Source organism: Mus musculus, chromosome X (genome assembly GCF_000001635.26).
Source record: "Mus musculus strain C57BL/6J chromosome X, GRCm38.p6 C57BL/6J".
In the NCBI taxonomy this organism is placed as follows: Eukaryota; Metazoa; Chordata; class Mammalia; order Rodentia; family Muridae; genus Mus; species Mus musculus.
Genome location: NC_000086.7, coordinates 3,837,269 through 3,858,297, shown reverse-complemented (window position 1 = coordinate 3,858,297; position 21,029 = coordinate 3,837,269). Strand labels below are relative to the sequence as shown.

The 21,029-nt window shown below is 40.2% G+C and overlaps 1 pseudogene; it reads left to right on the top strand.

Annotated features, from left to right (window-relative positions):
- Positions 1 to 21,029, top strand: part of Gm14355 — a 250,741-nt pseudogene that overhangs the window by 179,152 nt on the left and 50,560 nt on the right.

Below are 21,029 nucleotides of genomic sequence, written 5' to 3'. Positions count from 1 at the left end.
CAGGGCCATATTTTGCCATGCAAGTCATTACAGTAGTTGAAAGAATTGACCATTGGATAAGACTATTGGTTTATCCCACTGCCACACACACACACAAACACACACACACACACACACACACACACACACACACACACACACACACATACACACAGCATACTGCATTGCTCCTTTTATTACTTTGAGTGCTAGTCAGTATGGAGAATACTTACTAGTCAGTAACAACTTGATTTCTTAATATCCTGCAACAAAAGGTGTGAGGTTTTCTGCAGTATAGTTTCACTGTCATGTTCTGGTGGGCCAATCAAGAGTAATGAAAATAGACTGTATTGTTTGGGGTCTCTGGGACAACCGTGTCCAATATGTCCAAAGGAGGTATCCTACACCTGGCACTGGGCTTTTGATTTTTCAAAATATGACTCTTTTGGGAGAGGCATTTTTCCTGTGTAGAGTAACCCCAATTAAACTCCTCCATATATATATGTGTGTGTGTGTGTGTGTGTGTGTATGTATGTGTGTACATATATGTATATGTATATGAAATTTATATATGAAATATATATATATATTCCCTCTTCTCATGTAAAACTTTATCCTCATTATTCTCTTTATTGACTGTTTTTGCTAATATCTTCTTTTGATTACTAAAGCTCTATGTTACCCATTTAAACATTTTGGTGTAATAGATTTTGTAATGCTTCCAGTTTTGCTTTTGTACCTCAAGATAGCTTTAGCTATTCAGAATATTTTATACTTCTTTATGATATTTTTCTAGTTCTGTGAGTAATATTATTGGTCTTTCATTGTATATTACATCGAATCTATAGGTCACTTTGGACAATGTAGATAATTCATCACTTAATTCTTGCAATCATGAATATAAGAGATCATTTCATATTTTATAATTTTCACTATACAGATTTTTTTATACCCTTGGGTTTATACTAGATATTTTTGTGGCTATTATATTTAAAATGTTAAACATCATTATTGATGCTTAGAAAATATAATAATTTTATGTGTTCATTTTGACTTACCTAGGCAACAAAGGCAGGTCCATTATCAGACTTGATTACCTTGGGTATCCTGAAACTTGGGAAGATTTCTTCTAGGATCTTCTTGGCTACCACATTGGCCGTCTCAGTCCTGGTAGGAAAAGCTTCTACCCAGCCTGAAAAGGTGTCTATAAACACTAATAAGTACTTGTTGCCATATCTAGCTGGCTTAATTTCTGTAAAATCTACCTCCCAGTAGGCCCCAGATTTGTCACCCCTGAGCCTCTTCCTAGGAGTATACACGGAGTGTCCTACATTAGTCATAGCACAGGCCTTGCAGGTTTTGACTATTTCGTCTGCCAATCAGAGAGTCCTATAACATAGTAGTTGGAGGAACTAACCACACCTTTAAATTTCTTGGCCCCCCAGTGGGTCAAGTAATGTAAGTTGGTAACTTACTTGTGTTCTTCTTTCCATGGGGGGACTAGCTTTTCTTCTGTTTCTACTACCCCATACAGGGTTTCCTTTCTCAGTCCTAATTTGTCCATAATTTAATAGTCCTCAGGGGTGTATCTAAAGCTGGTCTCTCTGATATCATAATAATCTTTAGGCTCCTTTACTGCCAGGATTCTTCCTCCTTGCTGCCTGTTTGGCAGTTAGGTCTGCCATCTGATTCCCTTTAGCCACAACATCTCGAATTTTCTGGTGTCCTGGATAATGTATAATGACCACCTTTTTTGGCAACTGTAAGGCCTCAAGGAGGCTCAAAATTTCCTCTTTATTTTTTATGTCCTTCCCTACAGATGTCAACAGAGCTTTGTCTGTATATTGCTCCGTGTATATGGGCAGTGGCAAATGTATACCCGATGTCAGTGTAAATGTTGAGACTTCCCCTCTGCCATTCGTAGAGCTTGTATCAAAGCCACAAGTTCAGCTTTCTGAGCCTATGTCCCTTCAGGGAGGCTGCTGGCCCAGATCACTTGCTTTCCTTCTACCACTGCTGCTCGTACCTTCTGCTTACCTTCAACGACGAAGCTACTGTACCAGCTACTGTACACCCAGGCCAAGGCTGATCATTCAGATCATTTCAAGTATCAGTTTCTTCTGCCAGAATGTCAGTGCAGTGATGAGTAGGTGAAGAGTCATCAGTCTCGAGCAGTTGGGTAGTGGGATTGAGGACATCAGGGGGAGTGAAGGTCACTTGTTCAGTCAACAAAATGCTCTGATAATGTGTCATACAATCATTGGTCATCCATCGGTCAGGGGGCTGTCAGATAATGCTTTCAAGAGAATGGAGAACCACTACAGTTATTTGCTGTCTCAGAGTGAACTTATCAGCATCCTTGACAAGTAGAGCTACAGCAGCAATAGCTTTCAGGCAAGAAAACCAGTCACTGGCAACAGGGCCTAACTTCTTGAATAGGTAAGCCATTGGCCTTTTTCAAGGTCCCAAAGTCTGAGTAAGGACTCCTCTGGCGACTCCTGCTCTCTCATCAGATAAGGCCAAGGCTGAGGCCATCAGTAGGGCATTTTTAATTTCTTCAAAGGCTTTCTGGTGATCTGGGGTCCAGACAAACACCCCCTTCCTTAGTTAGGGGCTACAACAAGGCAGCTAAGGTCACAAACCCAGGTATCCAGAGTCTGCAGAAGCTAGCAGTGCCCAATATTTCTCTTACTTGCCTCGGTGTAGTTGGGGTGAGGATCTGAGTTACAGTCATTTTTCTGGAGTCCGTTAGCCACCACTTCTCATCTCAAAGGGTGTATCCCAAATAAGTAACTTCAGTCTGACACAGCTGAGCCTTTTTAGCTGAGGCTCAGTACCCCAACTCACCTAATTGTTAAGCACATTGGTCTTCTAATGCTCAGGTTCCCTATATAGGTCCTGTCTTTTCTTTCTCTCCTACTACTGCAGCCAAAATTCTAGTCAAATTTCTCTCTTGTTTACGAACCCTCCTTTCTTCTCTTTCTTCTGCCTCCCGCCCCCTCTCTCTCTTTCTTCTCTTCCTTAGTGTCCCGCTTATGAAACACTTTCTCTGCCTCCTTAACCAAATACAGAAAGGTATAATCCTGCAAACCTTCTAGCCAATGAAACTTTTTCTTAATATCTGATGCTGACTGCCCTATAAAGGCCATAGCCACCACAGCCTGCTGACCCTCAGAGGCTAGGTCAAAGGGAGTATAACGCCAATAAACCTCCATTAAACATTAAAGAAACACAGACGGTGGTTCAACAGGCTCATAAAAAACCTCTCTTACCTTAGCCAAATTGGTGGGGCATCTAGCAGTCCCTTTCAGCCCTGCCACAAGAACCCAAGAGTAGACCTTCAGTGTACTGAAGTCCCAAGCAGTTCGGTTAAGGGGAAAGCCAGCATCTATTTCATTTGAAAGATTGGCTGGCTCACTATTTGTTCTGGGGACATTTTTTCGTGCTTCCAACAGGATCCTTTCACTCTCCTCAGTAGAAAAGAGAACCTGTAAAGCTGCTGACAATCATACCATGTGGGTTGGTGGGAGTACATCAGAGACTCCATCAATCCTGTCAGGCTAGCAGGATTTTCTGAAAAAAGGAGGGTGATTCATTTTCCAGTTATAAATATCAGCAGAGAAAATGGTCAATACTGAAGGGGTTGGAGGTTGGGCAGGTCCACTGGAGTCTGTCTGGGCTCTGCATTCTCCAGCAACGTGTACCCGCAGTGAGTCTGCCTCCTGCCACTACAAGGGGGTTGGGGTTTCCCAGCATCAGGGCTTGAGGCTGTGGATAAGGCAGAGGTAGTGGAATAGGCCACTTAGGAGGCTCCTCAATCTCAGGATACATTTTAGGAGGAGCTGAAGGCTGAGCTGGGGGCTTCATTTTGGAAGAAGCCTTCACTTTCGATTTATTCTTTGGTGTTTCATGGAAAGCCAGGACTCGGGAGCCAGGCTTTTGCTCACGTACCCAAGGTTTGACCCAGGGTGGAGTGTTCTGAACCATATCTTGCCACACTGTGATGATGTATGGTTGCTGATCGGGATGGGATCCAGGTCCTTCCTGAAAAACAATGGCTTTGATCTCAAAAATGATAGTTAAGTCAAAAGTACCTTCTGGAGGCCTGCTGACATCATGTAGGCCACTGCGAAGAGCAAAAATTCTGCCACAGTCCTTTTTTAACTTCTATTGACAAGTTGTGAGCCCTAGATTTAACTACACTCCAATGGTTGAGAGTCAAGCTAAGGGGGGTCATCACTGTCTGTCCCATGATAAAACTGTAGACAAAGACACGCAAGATAAAAACTCACAAAACAGAAACCAACGGATCCAGACACAAGCTACCCTTCCATGTCCTCCCATAAACAGACAAAAGAATCAGAAGTTCATGGAGGGAGAAGCTTCTGCTTCAACGGCACAACTCAGTTCTCTGAGTGTAGGAGACCACCAGGCATTCCTGGCTCTCCCCACTTCCCAGGGGCGTCCCCCAGGATGGCAGCTTGTGATCCTCCTAGTGCGTCTGCTGATCACAGTTCTCTGGTCCTTATAGCCCGAGAGGACAGCTGCAAAGAGAAAGCACATGGGTCAGTGTTGGGGCCAGCCTGTGGCTCTCATGTCCTGGTTCGAGCCTGGAAGGCAACTTGGAACTGAAAGAAAAGTGGGAGCCTAGCGGGTTGAGAAATAATGGAATCAAGACAAGTAGTCTGCTCAAGGTTCAAATGTTTAATTGCGGACATGCTTTATAAAAAAGGGGTGAGCCCCATTCCCACCAATTCATCCTTGGAGCCTGGAACCAGCTGCAGGTGATGATGTGCAGGATAGGGTATAGTCTCCAGAATAGATCCAGGGCCTCTCAGCTGGTAGCAGTATCTTGCAGAGGAACAGAGACAGTGGCTGAACAATAGAGTGATCTAGGGAGGAAGGCTCCATAATAGATAATCTCCTTAGTGGCAGCAAGGTCAAGTTCTGGCTCAGCCTGCTTCAGGCTTTTGGGAGGCTACATCTCCTCTCTGTTATTAATATTAAAAAAAAAGTTGGACTGAGGCATAAAATTTATTTATGCTCCATAGTCCTTGCTGGGAATTATGGTGGCTGGCGGCCAGGCCTCTCTTAGGGTCTCATATCCTCTTGAACCATTCAGTTCTCTCATAAGAATTTACATGTAGCTAGTGTTATAATTTACACAAGCATGGCTCTGTGGTGTATTATCAACAGCCACGGACTTTTGGCATGTACCCCTGTCTTAGATTGGTATGATCCGGGATCTGGTTGCCTGTCATTGACTAACCTGCCCTCATAGCACACCTTATTCCCAAATCAGACCAAAGCCACAATATGTACTTAGAATTCTTCTTGATGAAAATTAATAACTGCCACCTGCGTGCTGTTGGGGGTGGGAATGCATGCCCACTGCAGTCAGGCTGAAGGGCATTGACTGACCTGCTTGAAAAACAAAGTCCAGACAGTGAAAGGCACAGTACAAAAGCTTCTTTTGGGGAAGTCCAGGTACTCCATTCAATTGTAAATCAGCAATGATCAGGCCAGACTTAGAGCTCCCGGTGTGGGGGAGGTGGTTTTGAGAATTGCAGAAAGGCTTACAGCATCCCTGGGAGTGGCGGCTGTGCTCTAATTTAACTTTTTGGCTAAAGAGGATTTTTAGCCATGATCAAGGTTAGAGTCATACTTACTAGAAGATTCAGGATCTGTGTCTAGTTGTCGAACTAACCTCTCAGGCAGCCATCACGCTCCATCTTCTTTTTGTGAAAAAACACAGACATTCCCAGAAAAATCAGAGACTTTTCCCTTTCCAAGATTAGGACCGGGTCTGGACCCTTCCATTTGTTAGTTAATGGGTCCTGCCACTTTACCATGGCATATAAACTAGAAGTAACTGGATGCCAGTGGCGATCCACTGCAGACTGACCTTTAACATCAGTTTGCAAAAAATTTAGAACAAATAAAGCAAAAGCAAGATGTGACTTTGGTGACCTTGGGGGATATAACTGCCCCTGTTTTCTTTTTTTTAAGATATTATTTATTTATTTTTTAGATTTATTTATTTATTATATGTAAGTACACTGTAGCTGTCTTCAGACACTCCAGAAGAGGGCATCAGACTTCTTTATGCATGGTTATGAGCCACCATGTGGTTGCTGGGATTTGAACTCAGGACCTTCGAAGAGCAGTCAGAGCTCTTAACCACTGAGCCATCTCGCGTACCCCACCTGTTTTGTTTTTAAAAGCCAATTTTTTAAAGTGCGATGAGCACGTTCATCTATTCCTTGTCCCATGGAGTTATAAGGAATTCCAGTTTTATATTTGATGCCAAACGCTCTACAAAATGAAGTACATTTTTTGCTAGAATAGGATGGACCGTTATCTGTCTTAATAAGTTTAGGCAATCCCATGGCATTAAAGGCTTGTAGGCAATGATCAATTACATTTTTGGAGGCTTCTCAAGTATGCAGAGAAGCAAAAAGAAATCTTGAACAAGTATCAATACAAACATGTATATATTTTAATTTTCTAAATTCTGCATAATGAGTTACATCCATTTGCCAAATATGATTAGGCATAAGACCTCATGGATTAACTAGTCAATGTGGCACTGGAGATAATGTAATACGTTTAGGACATTGTTTTGCAATCATTCTTGCCTGCTCTCTAGTGATCTTATGTCGAAGCCTTAAGGTGTATGGCTAGAGAGATGAAATTTTATGATCACATTTGGCCAAAGCAATAGGATCTGACATTAAGGCTTCTCCTATTAGAACTCTATCGATGCAATCATTGTCTTTAGCTAAAGGTCTAGGAAGACCAGAATGAAATCATATGTGGCTAATATAGAACGGGTGTTTTCGGGCAAGAATGATGTTTTGCAGTTGTGAAAACAAGGATCCTGCTGGCATATTAAAGTTAAACATACCACAGGTCTCCAATAAGGGTACCGATTGTGCAACATATAAACTATCAGTAAAAATATTAAAAGCCTCATGTACAAACTGAAAGACATTCAGTATTGCTGTTAATTCTTCTAACTGAGCTGAGATGCCAGGAGTCTTTATGATTACCTGTTGATTATTAATAAGAAATTCAGCTCGCCCTTTAGAGGAGCCATCAGTAAACACCAGAACAGCATTGTGTAAGGGTGGAAAAGAGGTCAAATTAGGAAATATCACCTCATATACCTTTAAAAATTTTATCAACCTATCTTGAGGGTAGTGGCTGTCTATTGTTCTTTTAAATCCTATTTGACCAAGCAACCAATCTGTACTATGCTGTTTCAGCCAAGTGTCTTGACTTACGCTGTAAAGCTGAACAATAATATCTGGCTCTTTGCCAAATAAGTTAATGCCTGCTTCTTTCCAATGATAATAATCTGGGTTACTGCTTCATAATATGGCAAGATATTGCATTTAGGAGAAATCCTCGAATGTATCCACATTAGAGGAGACTTTTGCCATAAAAATCCTGTAGGTACATGAATCGTATTAAAAATTAACAGATGTAACAGCAAAGAGTAATCTATATAAATGACAAATTGCTCTTTAATAGCTTTTTTTACTTGTAAGGCCAGCAATCCTTCTGAGGTTAGGGACTTAGGGGAGCTAGGATCTCTTTTAGAATATCAAATAAAGGTTTTAACTCCCCTGTAGTGAGTTTTAAATAGGGGCAAAGCCAATTAATATCACCTAACAATTTTTGAAAATCATTCAAAGTCTTTAAGTTGTCTCTGTGAATAACTATCTTCTGGGGAAAAACAGCTTGATCAGTAAGTCTAAAGCCCAAATAATTATAAGGATTTCCTGAGTTTGTATCTTTTCAGGAGCTATGTGTAATCCTTTTTCAGCTAAGGCTTTTTGTAAAACTCTATAACACAAAAGCAAATCCTGGGGTCTTTTCCAGGCAACCCAGGACAATTTCTTAACTGTCCAAAAACAGTCTTTTTAAAGGAACAGTATTTTTTCTTATGAGTAGCACAATAGCACAAGCAATGGCAAGCTTGAGAATTAATAGCATTTGAGGGATGAACAATTTAATGCAATTGTAAGCTCATATATATATATATATATATATATATATATATATATATATATATGTATATGGATACAAAATAAGCTTGATTATTTAACATTTTAAAACACCATCTACAGCACACAATTTAATTATCTGTGTTGAAGCAGGGGGAAGCTCAAAATAATAAGTGTGTGATCAAATTCACATATACTTTTCTCTCATAAGAGGGCTGATTTTAAACACAGTAAATGGAATGCACGTATGCATGAATTTATAGAAGATACAAAAACATGTATAAAAACAATTTTAACTTATCTTTGGGATAATGATTGTCAATTTTATTTAAAATGATGATATGCAATAGATCAAATATTAATATTCTGTAATAACCAAATTAATTGCTGTTTGGAACAAAAAGCAGACACTTAGTCAGGTTTTTAAGACACAATTTGTTATAGTTATTCCAAAATATATGAATTTATCTTACAATTCTTTGTTAGCATCACAGCAGCCTCAATAGAGTCTGAAACTTTACTTCAAGGTTAAGAAGGATGATTTTACAACAATGTTCTCTCTAGCCAAGAAATTGTTGTGAGCACATTTAGTAACCAATAACTAAAATTGGCAGCTAATATTTAATTACCATTGATTATAATTGATAACAACTATGAAAGCTTTCTTTATTTTCTGCAAGGCCTTTTGTTCTTTGCCAGTTAATTTGTGTCTCTCTTAATAGCACCTGACAAAGGCTTAAGTTTTCATGTGGTGAGTTTAAGGTGAGATCTTAGCCAATTAGCATCTCCTCGAAGCTTTTGAAAATAAAATTTTGAAGCAAATCAATTTTTCTTTCTTAGATATTTAGGACCACAATTTTTAGTATAGCTAAAAACCTAAGTATTAAAAAATACTGCATCTGAATCTTAAGGAATCTACCCTGAAGGCAGGGAGAGGTGGGTGAGGTCCCAGGAACTTCCCCAGTCATGGTTTGCAAAACAAAAGAAACATCTCACAAACCTCCCTGAGGCTACTACAAGCTGAGCTCCTCATCTACCCAAGGGCAAACAGTTCTCAGTCTGAGCACTCTCCCAGAGTCCTGGCCCACAGATTATCCTTATTTTGAAGTATCTTTAAAGACCTGTTTTCCTGGGTTCGCTCCTGCCACATGTAGTTTAGAATGACTCTAACACAGAGTTACTAATTTTAAGCTAACTTTCTATTACAAGCAAAGGTCTGCCTGCTCCTTTAAGAGCTGCATTTTCAATCATGTCCCAGAAGGGCTTTTCCAGTTACACTAGCACTTTTCTAAATTTTTGCATAGCTCTAAACACATACACAAAACAGTAAACAACAGATCTAGACACATGCAACCCTTTCTCATCTTCTACAAGCAGGCAAAAGAATTAGAAGGATAAGCTTCCATTTCATAAACAAAACTTGGTCCCTCTGACCAATCTCTGGAGACTGCCAGATGTCTCTGGCTCTCTCTACTCCCCAGGGCATCCCCTGGGAAGGTAGCATTCTTCCTAGCACATCTGCTGACCACAGTCCTCTGGTCCTTACAGCCCGAAGGGACAGCTACAAATACCAAATATGCATTTCAGAAAACCTCATCGTCTATAAACACCAGTGAAACCAAACTCAGGTGGATCTAAACTCAGACTGCACTATGTTTCAGAGACACAGGACGAAACACAGACAAGAAACCAACACAACGAGCACATGTTCATTTCAGGAAACATAAGACAGACACTCAGAAAAAAGACACATGCTGGTACACACACAAGAGTGGATTCCCCAATTTTCTCTCTGTCCCTGGGAGAGTTTCAAAATCCACTTTCCTCCCACCTGATGCAGTTTCCAACTGCGGCTATCTGCCTGATTATTAAATCTCTTTTATTAAACCCTTTTATTTCTTTCACCTAAAAAAAGCAGCTTCTGGAAACTGTGGTCGACTGCCTTCCCGTTGAGTTCTTAGTTCCCGATAACTCACTGCTGATCCTAAGTGAATCTAGCACGTGGATTTAGCACTGTTCCAGCTTAGCCTGTACCAACCTTCTCCAGTACGAATTTTCTTTAATTCTTTACTTCTTCCATGGAGCTCTAAACCAGCAGTGTTTCTTCCAAATGTCCTCTGCCTATCCCAGGCGCCACATTGGGCACCAAATTGTAGGGGCCGGCCTGGGGCTCTCATGTCCGGGTTTGAGCCTTGAAGGCATCTTGGAACTGAAAGAAAAGAGGGAGCCTAGGCGGGTCAAGAAATAATGGAACCAAGAAAACAACTCAGGGTTCAAATGTTTAATGGCAGACACACTATATAAAAGAGGGGGGAGGCCCATTCCCGCCAATTCATGCTTGGAACCTGGAACTAGCTGCAGGTGATGACATGCAGGATAGGGCAAAGTCTCCGGAATAGATCAGGGGGGCTTCTCAGCAGGTAACAGTATCTTGAAGTGAAACAGCAACAGTGGCTGAACAATAGAGTGATCTCAGGAGGAAGGCTCCACCCTAGATAATCTCCTTAGTGACAGCAAGGTCAAGTTCTGGCTCAGCCTGCTTCAGGCTTGTGGGATACTACAGGTCAGAAAACAGATACTCAGAACAGACATGTCGGCCGGCATGCAAACATTCCAGAGGGGATCTCCTTACCTCCAAGTCGGTTCTCAGATGAGATGGGTGGTTGCATTTCCCGGCCAATGCACCAAATGAAAGACCCACAAAGTGAGGAATCCCCCACATTCTTACTCAGGAGAGGAGAAACCCCAAATCACTCACAAGAAATGGCCTTGATGCAAACCGCAAAAGAACTTTTTTATTTCAGGCATGCTTGGGGCCCACAGTCATACACCACACAGGGGTAGAGGACTGTGGACCCAGGTAGCTGGAAAAGGGGCTATTTAAAGGAAAAAAAAACACAACCCAAGGGGGTAGGGAGGGTGTTATTAGAAAATGCCGAAAATACCAGTAAAAAATAAAAAGAGTGTTCTAAAAATCACAAGGAGAAACTCCCTGCTTCTCAAGATTGTTCTCAAGATTTTAATCTAACTTTTGTGGTCAGCCAGTTCCTGGAATAGGGTCACTGAATCGGGCTAACCTACATTCTTGGTGATAGGGGGTCTGAATTTTTTCCTGGTCTTTCACTGTGTACTGGTCCAATTGATCCCAAGGCTTATTTACTACTTCAATAGAGAGCTTCTAGATAGATGGGACAGTACCCTCTATTGAACAAGAAGGAAACCCTTCATGGTGGGTGCTCTGGGTTTCATTGCTCTTGGGACTGGGAGTGGCTGGAGTGGCTACTGGCACCTCTTCCTTGGTGCTACAAGGTCAACAGTAACAGAATCTCACGGCCGCCATAAATCTGGACATTGAGAAGATTAAAAGTAAAAGTAAACAAAAACAAAAACAAAAAAAAGAGAAGATTGAAACATCAAATCCTGGTTCAATTCCTCACTGTGGATGAAAACTCTAAACTCCACTTTATTGGGTACCACTCTTATTTTACTGCTTATGCTAACCTTTGGTCCTTGCATTGTTAACAAGCTGATTTCCTTTGTAAAAGAATAAGAACTGGGCAGCTGATGGTTTTAAGGCAACAATATGAATACCTAGGATCAAGAGAGGAAGAACATGATCTAGCAGAGCCTTCATAATAAGGAGAGCTCCATGATTGGAGCTCCTATAAGAAAAACAGGGGAATGAAGTGCCCTAAGGGATTTGCCAGTCTTAACACTCCCCTACCTCTACAGCTTCTCTTTCCTCCTGGGATCAAGGCTAGGCCAAGTTCCATTCTTCACCCAGTTCTTGGGAGGAGCTGGAATATTCTTGAGAAAAACTGCAGAATGTACTGACTGATAGTCACCTGACCCTCTGGCAAGTCCCAGGTAGAGTTCAAATGCATGTCATGTTTTACCCATGATTGCTTGCCAATAGCTTTAAAGGTCAATATACTTAGCCAATAAGTCCAAACCTTGCTGATGTAACCTGTGCCGCTAAAAAGTATAAAAACTGCTTGTACTAGCCATTTGGGGTCGATTTCTAGTCACTTGTCTTGGGGAATTAATTGAAGGTCGGTCGATTCCGACCACCAGAAAATAAACCTCTTGCTTTTGCATCGATCTGTTGCTCTGCTCTTGGTGTCTCACTTGGGGACATCTCAAAGTAAGTTCCACTGACTGAGGGTCGAGTTCTTACAATAGCAGTGTCAGAGGAGATTTTAAAACAGCCTAGAATTGACTCTGTTGTATAGCTAGTAATAGTCACACTTTCACTGATTAGTAATGAAAAGGAATGTGCTGAACAAGAAAAAATACAAAATGTGCAGTTTGAGAAGAAAAATAACTTTCAGGAAATAGAGCTAAATCCTCAAGGAGATAAGAAGTTTAAAGAAAAAGCTGATCCTGGATGGATCAAAGGACTAGTAACCTCAGGACAAGACTCCACCCAGCTAAGCTTCCAACTTGTGAAGAGGAATTCTTAAGTAGTAAAATCTGATGTAGATGTGATATAAAGAGGAGGCCATGTTCCAGTGTAAGACTCTGTTGAGCCTTAGCTTACTGGAGACTCACTGAATGAACAATGCAAACCTGGAAATCGATGCAAAAAGCAAGAGAAATATATTTTTCCAACATGTTGGGGTCGCCTTGCACATGGAGAGAGAGAACAACCATGTGCAGCCCATCCATTTTTCCTTTATAAAGTTCTCCAGGCAGCAGCCATTAGGCACAATGTGATTGGTTTGAAACACATTCGTAGATTTTGGTTACTGGTCTAGCCTTTCCATTCTAAAGCAATTATAAGCTGACACATTTAAAGTGATTTTAAGAACGGGGGAAAGGAAATGTTACTGTAAATATCCCTGACCCTGCCCTATGACACACTAATCAGTTTGCTGTACTGGAAAAAATAGGACAGGTCATCACTATGCTTGGTTTCTAGTGATCTGTATCAACAATGATTTCCAATGCAATTTCTGGCCTGGATGCAGCTAGGTCAAAACCCATATCCAGGCCAGAAATCGCAACAGAAATCAAGGTCATCTACACATGTGTGTTATACCATATTAAAATTGTGAATGTGAAAGAATAGTCACACATTAAGCTGATCCAATCCTCTGAAGATTTTCGTAACTCCTCAAAAGGACACACAACACTAGAAATGTTATATGAGAATGGCAGTTTGAAAATGATACATTTGGGGATCCTTCCAGTCGAAGCCAATGCAGGGCCACCTTGGATTCAAGCTTGGCGAAAATTCCCAAGGTCCCAAAGGACTCTCCATTCCCCAGGCACCCTAGCATGCCCAGGATCTTAGGATCACTGGTGAGTGGAATGCAACATCAGTTTCAACACAATTGGGAGTGCCTGGAGCCAACAGGGGCAGGGACACAGGAGCCCCCCTCTCCCCCAACCAGTGGTTCGAGTTCCTTCTGGAAAGCTCTGGACTACATTGGTTTGGAACTCAGCAGTCAGCTCCATGGTCCTCAGAGGAGATACCACTTCCAGGCACTCTAACAAACCCAGGATTGTAGGACCCCAGGATCCCAGGGGCTTGGTCACACCAGGATCTCAGAGGAATCTTGACTGCCAAGAAATTTGACACACCCAGAATCTCAAGATCAAAGGATCCCGGAATGACAGGATCACAAAGAACGCTGACATCTGAGGAGTTCTGACTCTACCAGGATTACAGGAAGGACAGGCTCCAATCAGATATACCAAGGGCAGGAAGCACGTGACAAAATCAGATGCCTGGAGACAAGTGTAATAAAAGAAGCAACAGAAAACAAGGTTACTTGGCATTGTCACAACCGAACTCTCCCACCATAGCAAGTGATGGATACACCATCACACCAGAAAAGCAAGATATGGATCTAAAGTCACTTCTCATGATGATGATGGAGGACTATAAAAAGGATATAACTCCTTTAAAGAAATACAGGAGAACACAGGTAAACAGGTAAACAGGTAGAAACCCTTAAGGAGGAAACACAAAAATGTCTTAAAGAATTACAGGAAAACACATACAAAAAGGTGAAAGAATTGAACAAAACCATCTAGCATCTAAAAGTGGAAGTAGAAACAATAAAGAAATCACAAAGGGAGACAACTCTGGAGATGGAAAATCTAGGAAAGAAGTAGGGATCCATAGATGCAAGCATCAGAAACAGAATGCAAGAGATAGAAGAGTAAATCTTAGGTCCAGAAGATACTATAGAAAACATTGACACAACAATCAAAGAAAATGCGAAATGCAAAAATATCCTAACCCAAAACATCCAGGAAATCCAGGACACAATGAGAAAACCAAACCTAAAGATAATAGGTATAGACTAGAAGGAAGATTTTCAACATAAAGGGTCAGTAAATATCTTCAATAAAATTATAGAAGAAAATTTCCCCAACCTAAAGAAAGAAATGTCCATGAACATACAAGAAGCCTACAGAACTCCAAATAGATTGGACCAGAAATGAAATTCCTCTTCTCACATAAAAATCAAAACACAAAGTACACAAAACAAAGAAAGAATATTAAAAGCAGTAAGGGGAAAAGGTCAAGTAATATATAAAGAAAGACCTATCAGAATTGCATCTGATTCCCCCCCCCCCTTGCCCCCAGAGACTATGAAAGCGAGAAGATCCTGGGCAGATGTCATACAGAACCTACGAGAACACAAATGCCAGCCCAGGCTACTATACCCAGCAAAAGTCTCAATTACCATAGTTGGACCAAGATATTGCATGACAAAACAAAATGCATGCAATATCTTTCCACAAATCCAGCCCTGCAAAGGATAATAAAGGAAAAACTCCTACACAAGGAGGGAAACTACACCTTAGAAAAAGCAAGAAAGTAATCTTTCAACAAACCTAAAAGAAGATAACCACATGAATAGAATTCCAACTCTAACAACAACAACAACAACAACAAAACAGGAAAAATCAATGCTTCTTCCTTAATATCTCTTAAGATCAATGAACTCAATTCCCCAGAATAAAGACATAGACAAAGAGACTGGTTAGGTAAAAAGGACCCAATATTTTGCTGCATACAGGAAACCTGCCTCAGTGACAATGACAGACACCACATCAGAATAAAAGGCTAGAAAACAATTTTCCAAGCTAAAGGTCTGTCAGTTATGGTTTTACTGCTGTGAACGGACACAATGACCAAGACAAGTCTTATAAAAAAAAACAACATTTACTTGGGGCTGGATTACAGGTTCAGAAGTTCAGTCAATTATCATCATGGTGGGACCATGGCAGTGTCCAGGTAGGCATGGCACAGGCAAAGCTGAGAGTTCTATGTCTTCATCCAAAAGCTGCTAATGTAAGACTGACTTCCAGGTAACTAGGGTGTGGATCTTATACCCACACCCAAAGTGGCACACCTACTCCAACCAGGTCACACCTATTCCAACAAGGCCACACGTCCAAATGGTGCCACTTCCTGGTCCAAGAACATTCAAACCATCACATAGTCGAAAGAAACAAGCTGGAGTAGCCATTCTAATATCGAATAAAATCAACCTAAAGTTATCCAAAATGATAAGGAGGGAAACTTCATACTCATCAAAGGTAAAATTTATGAAGATGAACTCTCAATTGTCAACATCTATGCTCCATAAAGCTCAAAACACACATAGCACCAAACACAATAATAATGGGAGATTTCAACACCTCACTCTCATCAATGGACAGATCCTGGAAACAGAAACTGAACAGAGATAGAGTGAAACTAATAGAAGTTATGAAACAAATGGATTTATCATATATCTATAGAACATTTTTTTCCTAAAACAAAAGGATATACTTTCTTCTCAGCACTTCATGGTACATTCTCTACAAAATTGACCATATAATAGGTCACAAAAAGGGCCTCAATAGATATAAGAAGATTGAAATAATTCCATGCATCCTATCAGATCACCATGGACTAAGGCTGATCTTCAAAAACAACATAAATAATAGAAAGCCCACATACACGTGGAAACTGAACAACACTGTAATCAATGATAACTTGGCCAAAGAAGAAATAAAGAAATTAAAGACTTTGTAGAGTTTAATGAAAATGAAGACACAACAAAGATAAAATTTATGAAGATGAACATACCCAAACTCATGGGATACCTTGAAAGCTGTCCTAAGAAGAAAACTAATAGCTCTGAGTACCTCCAAAAAGAAACTAGAGAGAGCATACAATAGTGGCTTGACATCACACCTGAAAGCTCTAGAACAAAAAGAAGCAAATTCACCCAAGAGGAGTAAACAGCAGGAAATAAACAAATTCAGGGCTGAAATCAACCAAGTGTAAACAAAAAGAACTATAGAAAGAATCACCCAAACCAAGAGCTGTGTTTTTTTTTTTTTTTGAGAAAATTAACAAAATAGACAAACCTTTAGCCATACTAACTAGAAGGCACGGAGATAGCATCTTAGTTAACAAAATCAGAAATGAAAGGGGAGACATAACAAAAGAACCTGAGGAAATCTAAAAAATCATTAGACCCTACTATAAAAGCCTATATTCAACAAAACTGGAAAACCTGCATGAAATGGACACTTTTCCAGACAGATACCAGGTACCAAAGTTAAATCAGGATCAGATTAATGATGTATACAGACCCATATACCCTAAAGAAATAGAAACTGTCATTAATAGTCTCCCAACCAAAAAAAGCCCAGGACCTGATTGGATTAATGGAGAGTTCTATCAAAAATTCAAAGAAGATCTAATACCATTATTCCTCAAAATGTTCCACAAAATAGAAACCGAAGGTACTCTACCCAATTCGTTCTATGAAGCCACAATTACTCTAATACCTAAACCACACAAAGACCCCCAAAATGAATGGGAACTTCAGACAAATTTCCCTTATGAATATTAATGAAAAATACTCAATAAAATTCTCACTGTCCAAATCAAAGAACCCATCAAAATTATCATTCATCATGATCAAGTAGGCTTCCTCCCAGGGAAGCAGGGATGGTTCAATATACCGAAATCCATGAACGTAATCCAATATATAAACAAACTCAAAGACAAAAACTACATGATCATCTCATTAGATACTGAGAAAGCATTTGACAAAATCCAACACCCATTCATGATAATTGTCTTGGAAAGATTAGGAATTCAAGGCCCATACCTAAACATTGTAAAAGCAATATACAGCAAACCAGTTGCCAACATCAAACTAAATGGAGAGAAACTTGAAGCAATCCCACTAAAATCAGGAACTTGGCAAGGCTGTCCACTCTCTCCCTACCTATTCAGTATAGTGCTTGAAGTCCTAGCCAGAGCAATTAAACAACAAAAGGAGATCAAAGGGATACAAATTGGAAAGGAAGACGTCACAGTAACACAATTTGCAGATGATATTGTAGTGTACTTAAGAGACTTTAAACATTTCACCTAAAACTCCTAAACCTGATAGACAAGTTCAGCAAAGTGGCTGTATATAAGATTATTTTAAACAAATCAGTGACCTTCCTCTACACAAACGATAAACAGGCTGAGAAAGAAATTAGGGAAACAGCACTTTTCACAATCATTAAAAATAATATAAAATATCTTGGTGTGAATCTAAGCAAGTGAAAGATCTATATGATAGAACTTCAAGTCTCTAAAGAAAGAAATTGGAGAAGGACTCTGAAGATGGAAAGATCTCCCATGCTCATGGATTGGAAGGATTAATATACGCCAAATGGCTATCTTGCCGAAAGCAATCTACAGATTCAATGCAATCCCCATCAAAATTCTAACTTCATTCTTCAAAGAGCTTGAAAGGGCAATTTAACCCAACTTCCTTCCCAGGATTGCAAGCTGGTACAACCACTCTGGAAATCAGTCTGGTGTTTCCTCAGAAAATTGGACATAGTACTACTGGAAGATCCAGCAATACCTCTCCCGGGCATATACACAGAAGATGTTCCAACTGGTAATAAGAACACATGGTCCACTATGTTCATACCAGCCTTTTTAATACTAGCCAGAAGCTGGAAAGAACCCAGATGTCCCTCAATAGAGGAATGGATACAGAAAATTTGGTACATTTACACAATGGAGTACTACTCAGCTATTAAAAAGAATGAATTTATGAAATTCCTAGGCAAATGGATGGATCTGGAGGCTATCATCCTGAGTGATGTAACCCAATCACAAAATAACACACATGATATGCACTCACTGAGGGTGGATATTAGCCCAGAAACTTAGAATACCCAAAATACAATTTGTAAAACACATGAAAATCAAAAAGGAAGATTGAAGTGAGAATACTTCATTCCTTCTTAGAATAGGGAATAAAATACCCATGGAAGGAATTGCAGAGACAAAATTCAGAGCAGAGCCTGAAGGAATTTCCATCCAGAGACTGCCCACTTGGGGATCCACCCCATAAACAACCACCGAACCCAGTCACTAGGCAGATGCCAACAAGAGCCTGCTGACAGGACCCTGATACAGCTCTCTCCTGCAAAACTCTGCCAGTACATGGCAAATAAAGACGTGGATGATCATAAATTAAACAAAGCACAAGGTCCCCAATGAAGGTGCCAGATAAATACCCAGTGAGCTGAAGGGGACTAACGCCCCATAGAGGAATATCAATATGAATTAACCAGTAACCCCAGAGCTCCTTGGAGCTATACTACCAATCAAAGAAATCACATGGTAGAACTTGTGGCTCTAGCTATATACGTAGCAGAGGATGGCCTACTTGGTCATAAATGGGAGGAGAGGCCCTTGGTCTTGTTAAGGCTTTATGCCCCAATATAGGGGAATTCTAGGACCAGGAATGGGAGTGGTTGGGTTGGGGAGATGAGGGACTGGGGAGGGGATAGGGGATTTTCACTGCGGAAACTAGGAAAGGGAATAACATTTAAAATGTAAATTAAAAATGTCTAATAAAAAATTAAAAAAGAAAGACACATTCACAGGCACAATGCATACCATACTCAACAGAAACACACATTTACATCATCACTTGCATCACTGCACTCTACAAATAAAACACAATCACAAGCCCAATTGGTACCGCACTCTAGAGAAACACATTAAAATATCCACTGTGGTCCTGCTCTATACAGAAACATACATTCTCATGCACATTACCTAAATAATGCCTGCTTGTTTTTTGCCAAATATATCAAACAATAAATATTCCATTTGGGGGAAAGAAACATCCTTAAATGGTTTTACTTAAATTTCATAGAAATCATCCTCATACAACATCTAATATTATTTCCAGAATTACAGACTACATACTGCAAAATATACATAAACAGAAAGTACAGAAATATGCACCTCAAACACATGAATGTGTGAGAAACTAACAGAAATTTGTTACAAATTGAAATAACAATGACAGTGAATTAAAAGTAAAACAAGGCAGAATTTCTTCAAAACCAAGTATTCAAGTACAAAATATGCATGCATGCTGTTTTAAAGAAACATGTAACAGGTATATTTATCATTATGTTATACAAAGAATTATTCCTGTGCCTAATGTAAGTAAAATTAGCTGTATGTTTGGGATATATATATATATATATATATATATCCCAAATGTATGTGTGTGTGTGTATATATATATATATATATATATATATATATATATATATATATATATATACATCAATATTATTTATATATTATATGTAAATTATAAAATATATGTATAATCAGACAAAAATCATTACGAATGTATATTAATACCTTTATTTTTATGAAGGTGAACATACTGTGTATGTAAAATGACCTATTACCAAAATGTACTTATGGCAAAAATTTGTGATCTTTGTGTTTATATGTAAATTTGACCATGTAAGCTAGGAACACAGTATAGAATGGGCACTCTATGGTTAGTGGTGAAGATTTTTATTGTAGGTAAGAGAACACCCAGAGACATCTGGAAGCATCCAGAACAGTGAGAAAAATAAATGGACATAGGGCAGGAAAAGCAGGATATGGAGAAGTTATATTAGTTATAAGGTAGAAGAGAAGCTGAGGAGTAAAAGCCATGACCTGGACCAGCCTGAGATTTTAGAGTAGAGGAGGGAGTGAGACAGAACAGGATCCTAGCCCTAGCTTTGAGACTTTTAACAAGTGTGAATAGGAACTTAAATAACCTGGAGGACAGCATGGGCTTTGATATGGGATCACAGGTATCTGCCATTTGGAAAAGGAAGGAACTCCTTTTGGCTGCCAAACAAGTTTCTCTAGTTCCTGAGGAACTCTGACTTAATCTAACTACCAGCAATCATACAATATAGTTCAGTTTAAGACTACCTTAGATTCAAGTTTGGACCAAGTGGCCCTGTGCTTTGAGGGGAAAATGGGGTGCCCTCTAACTATTTGAGAAAAAATTCATAGAATTTCAGAAGCAATGTGCCTGAAGCAAGAAAAAAAGAACTGAGGAACTAAACAGGATGAAGAAGCCAAGAGAAGACTTACCAAAAAAGAATGCTGAAAGTAAAAATGTGAGAAAGACTCCAGGCATAAAACAAACCTACCAACAAAATCAATCTAAACCAACCAACCAAACAAACAAACAAACAAACAAAAAACCTAAAACGACACCGGGCAGTGAAGAAACCAGGAAACAATAAAGCTAGGATAACATAAACCAGAGGGCACACTAATAAATACACAGAAAGAAAAATGAGCAGCAGGCTTCCACAGAATCTGCAGGTGGCAGGGGAGTTGTGTGAGCTAGACAGAAGGAAAGCACGAGCCCACCAGCAGCATCAGGACAAGCGCAAGCCCACCAGCAGCACCAGGACAAGCGCGAGCCCACCAGCAGCACCAGGAAACCAGCAACGGTCACTTCAACTGCTCTGCCACCTGCTCACACAACTCTTGCTGGTGAGCTCTCCCTGGGCTGGACTCCTTCACCTCACCTAGGGCTTTTAGCAGAAGTGGCCACAAAGTGTCTGGAGACCCCTCTGGCAGCCACTATCTCTGGCAGCAGGACACCAGAAAGGGTAGGATAAAAGGTGGGCTTCCTAGAGCGGTGGGGGGTAGGGGGGAGGATGGGACGGAGCCCCGCAGGA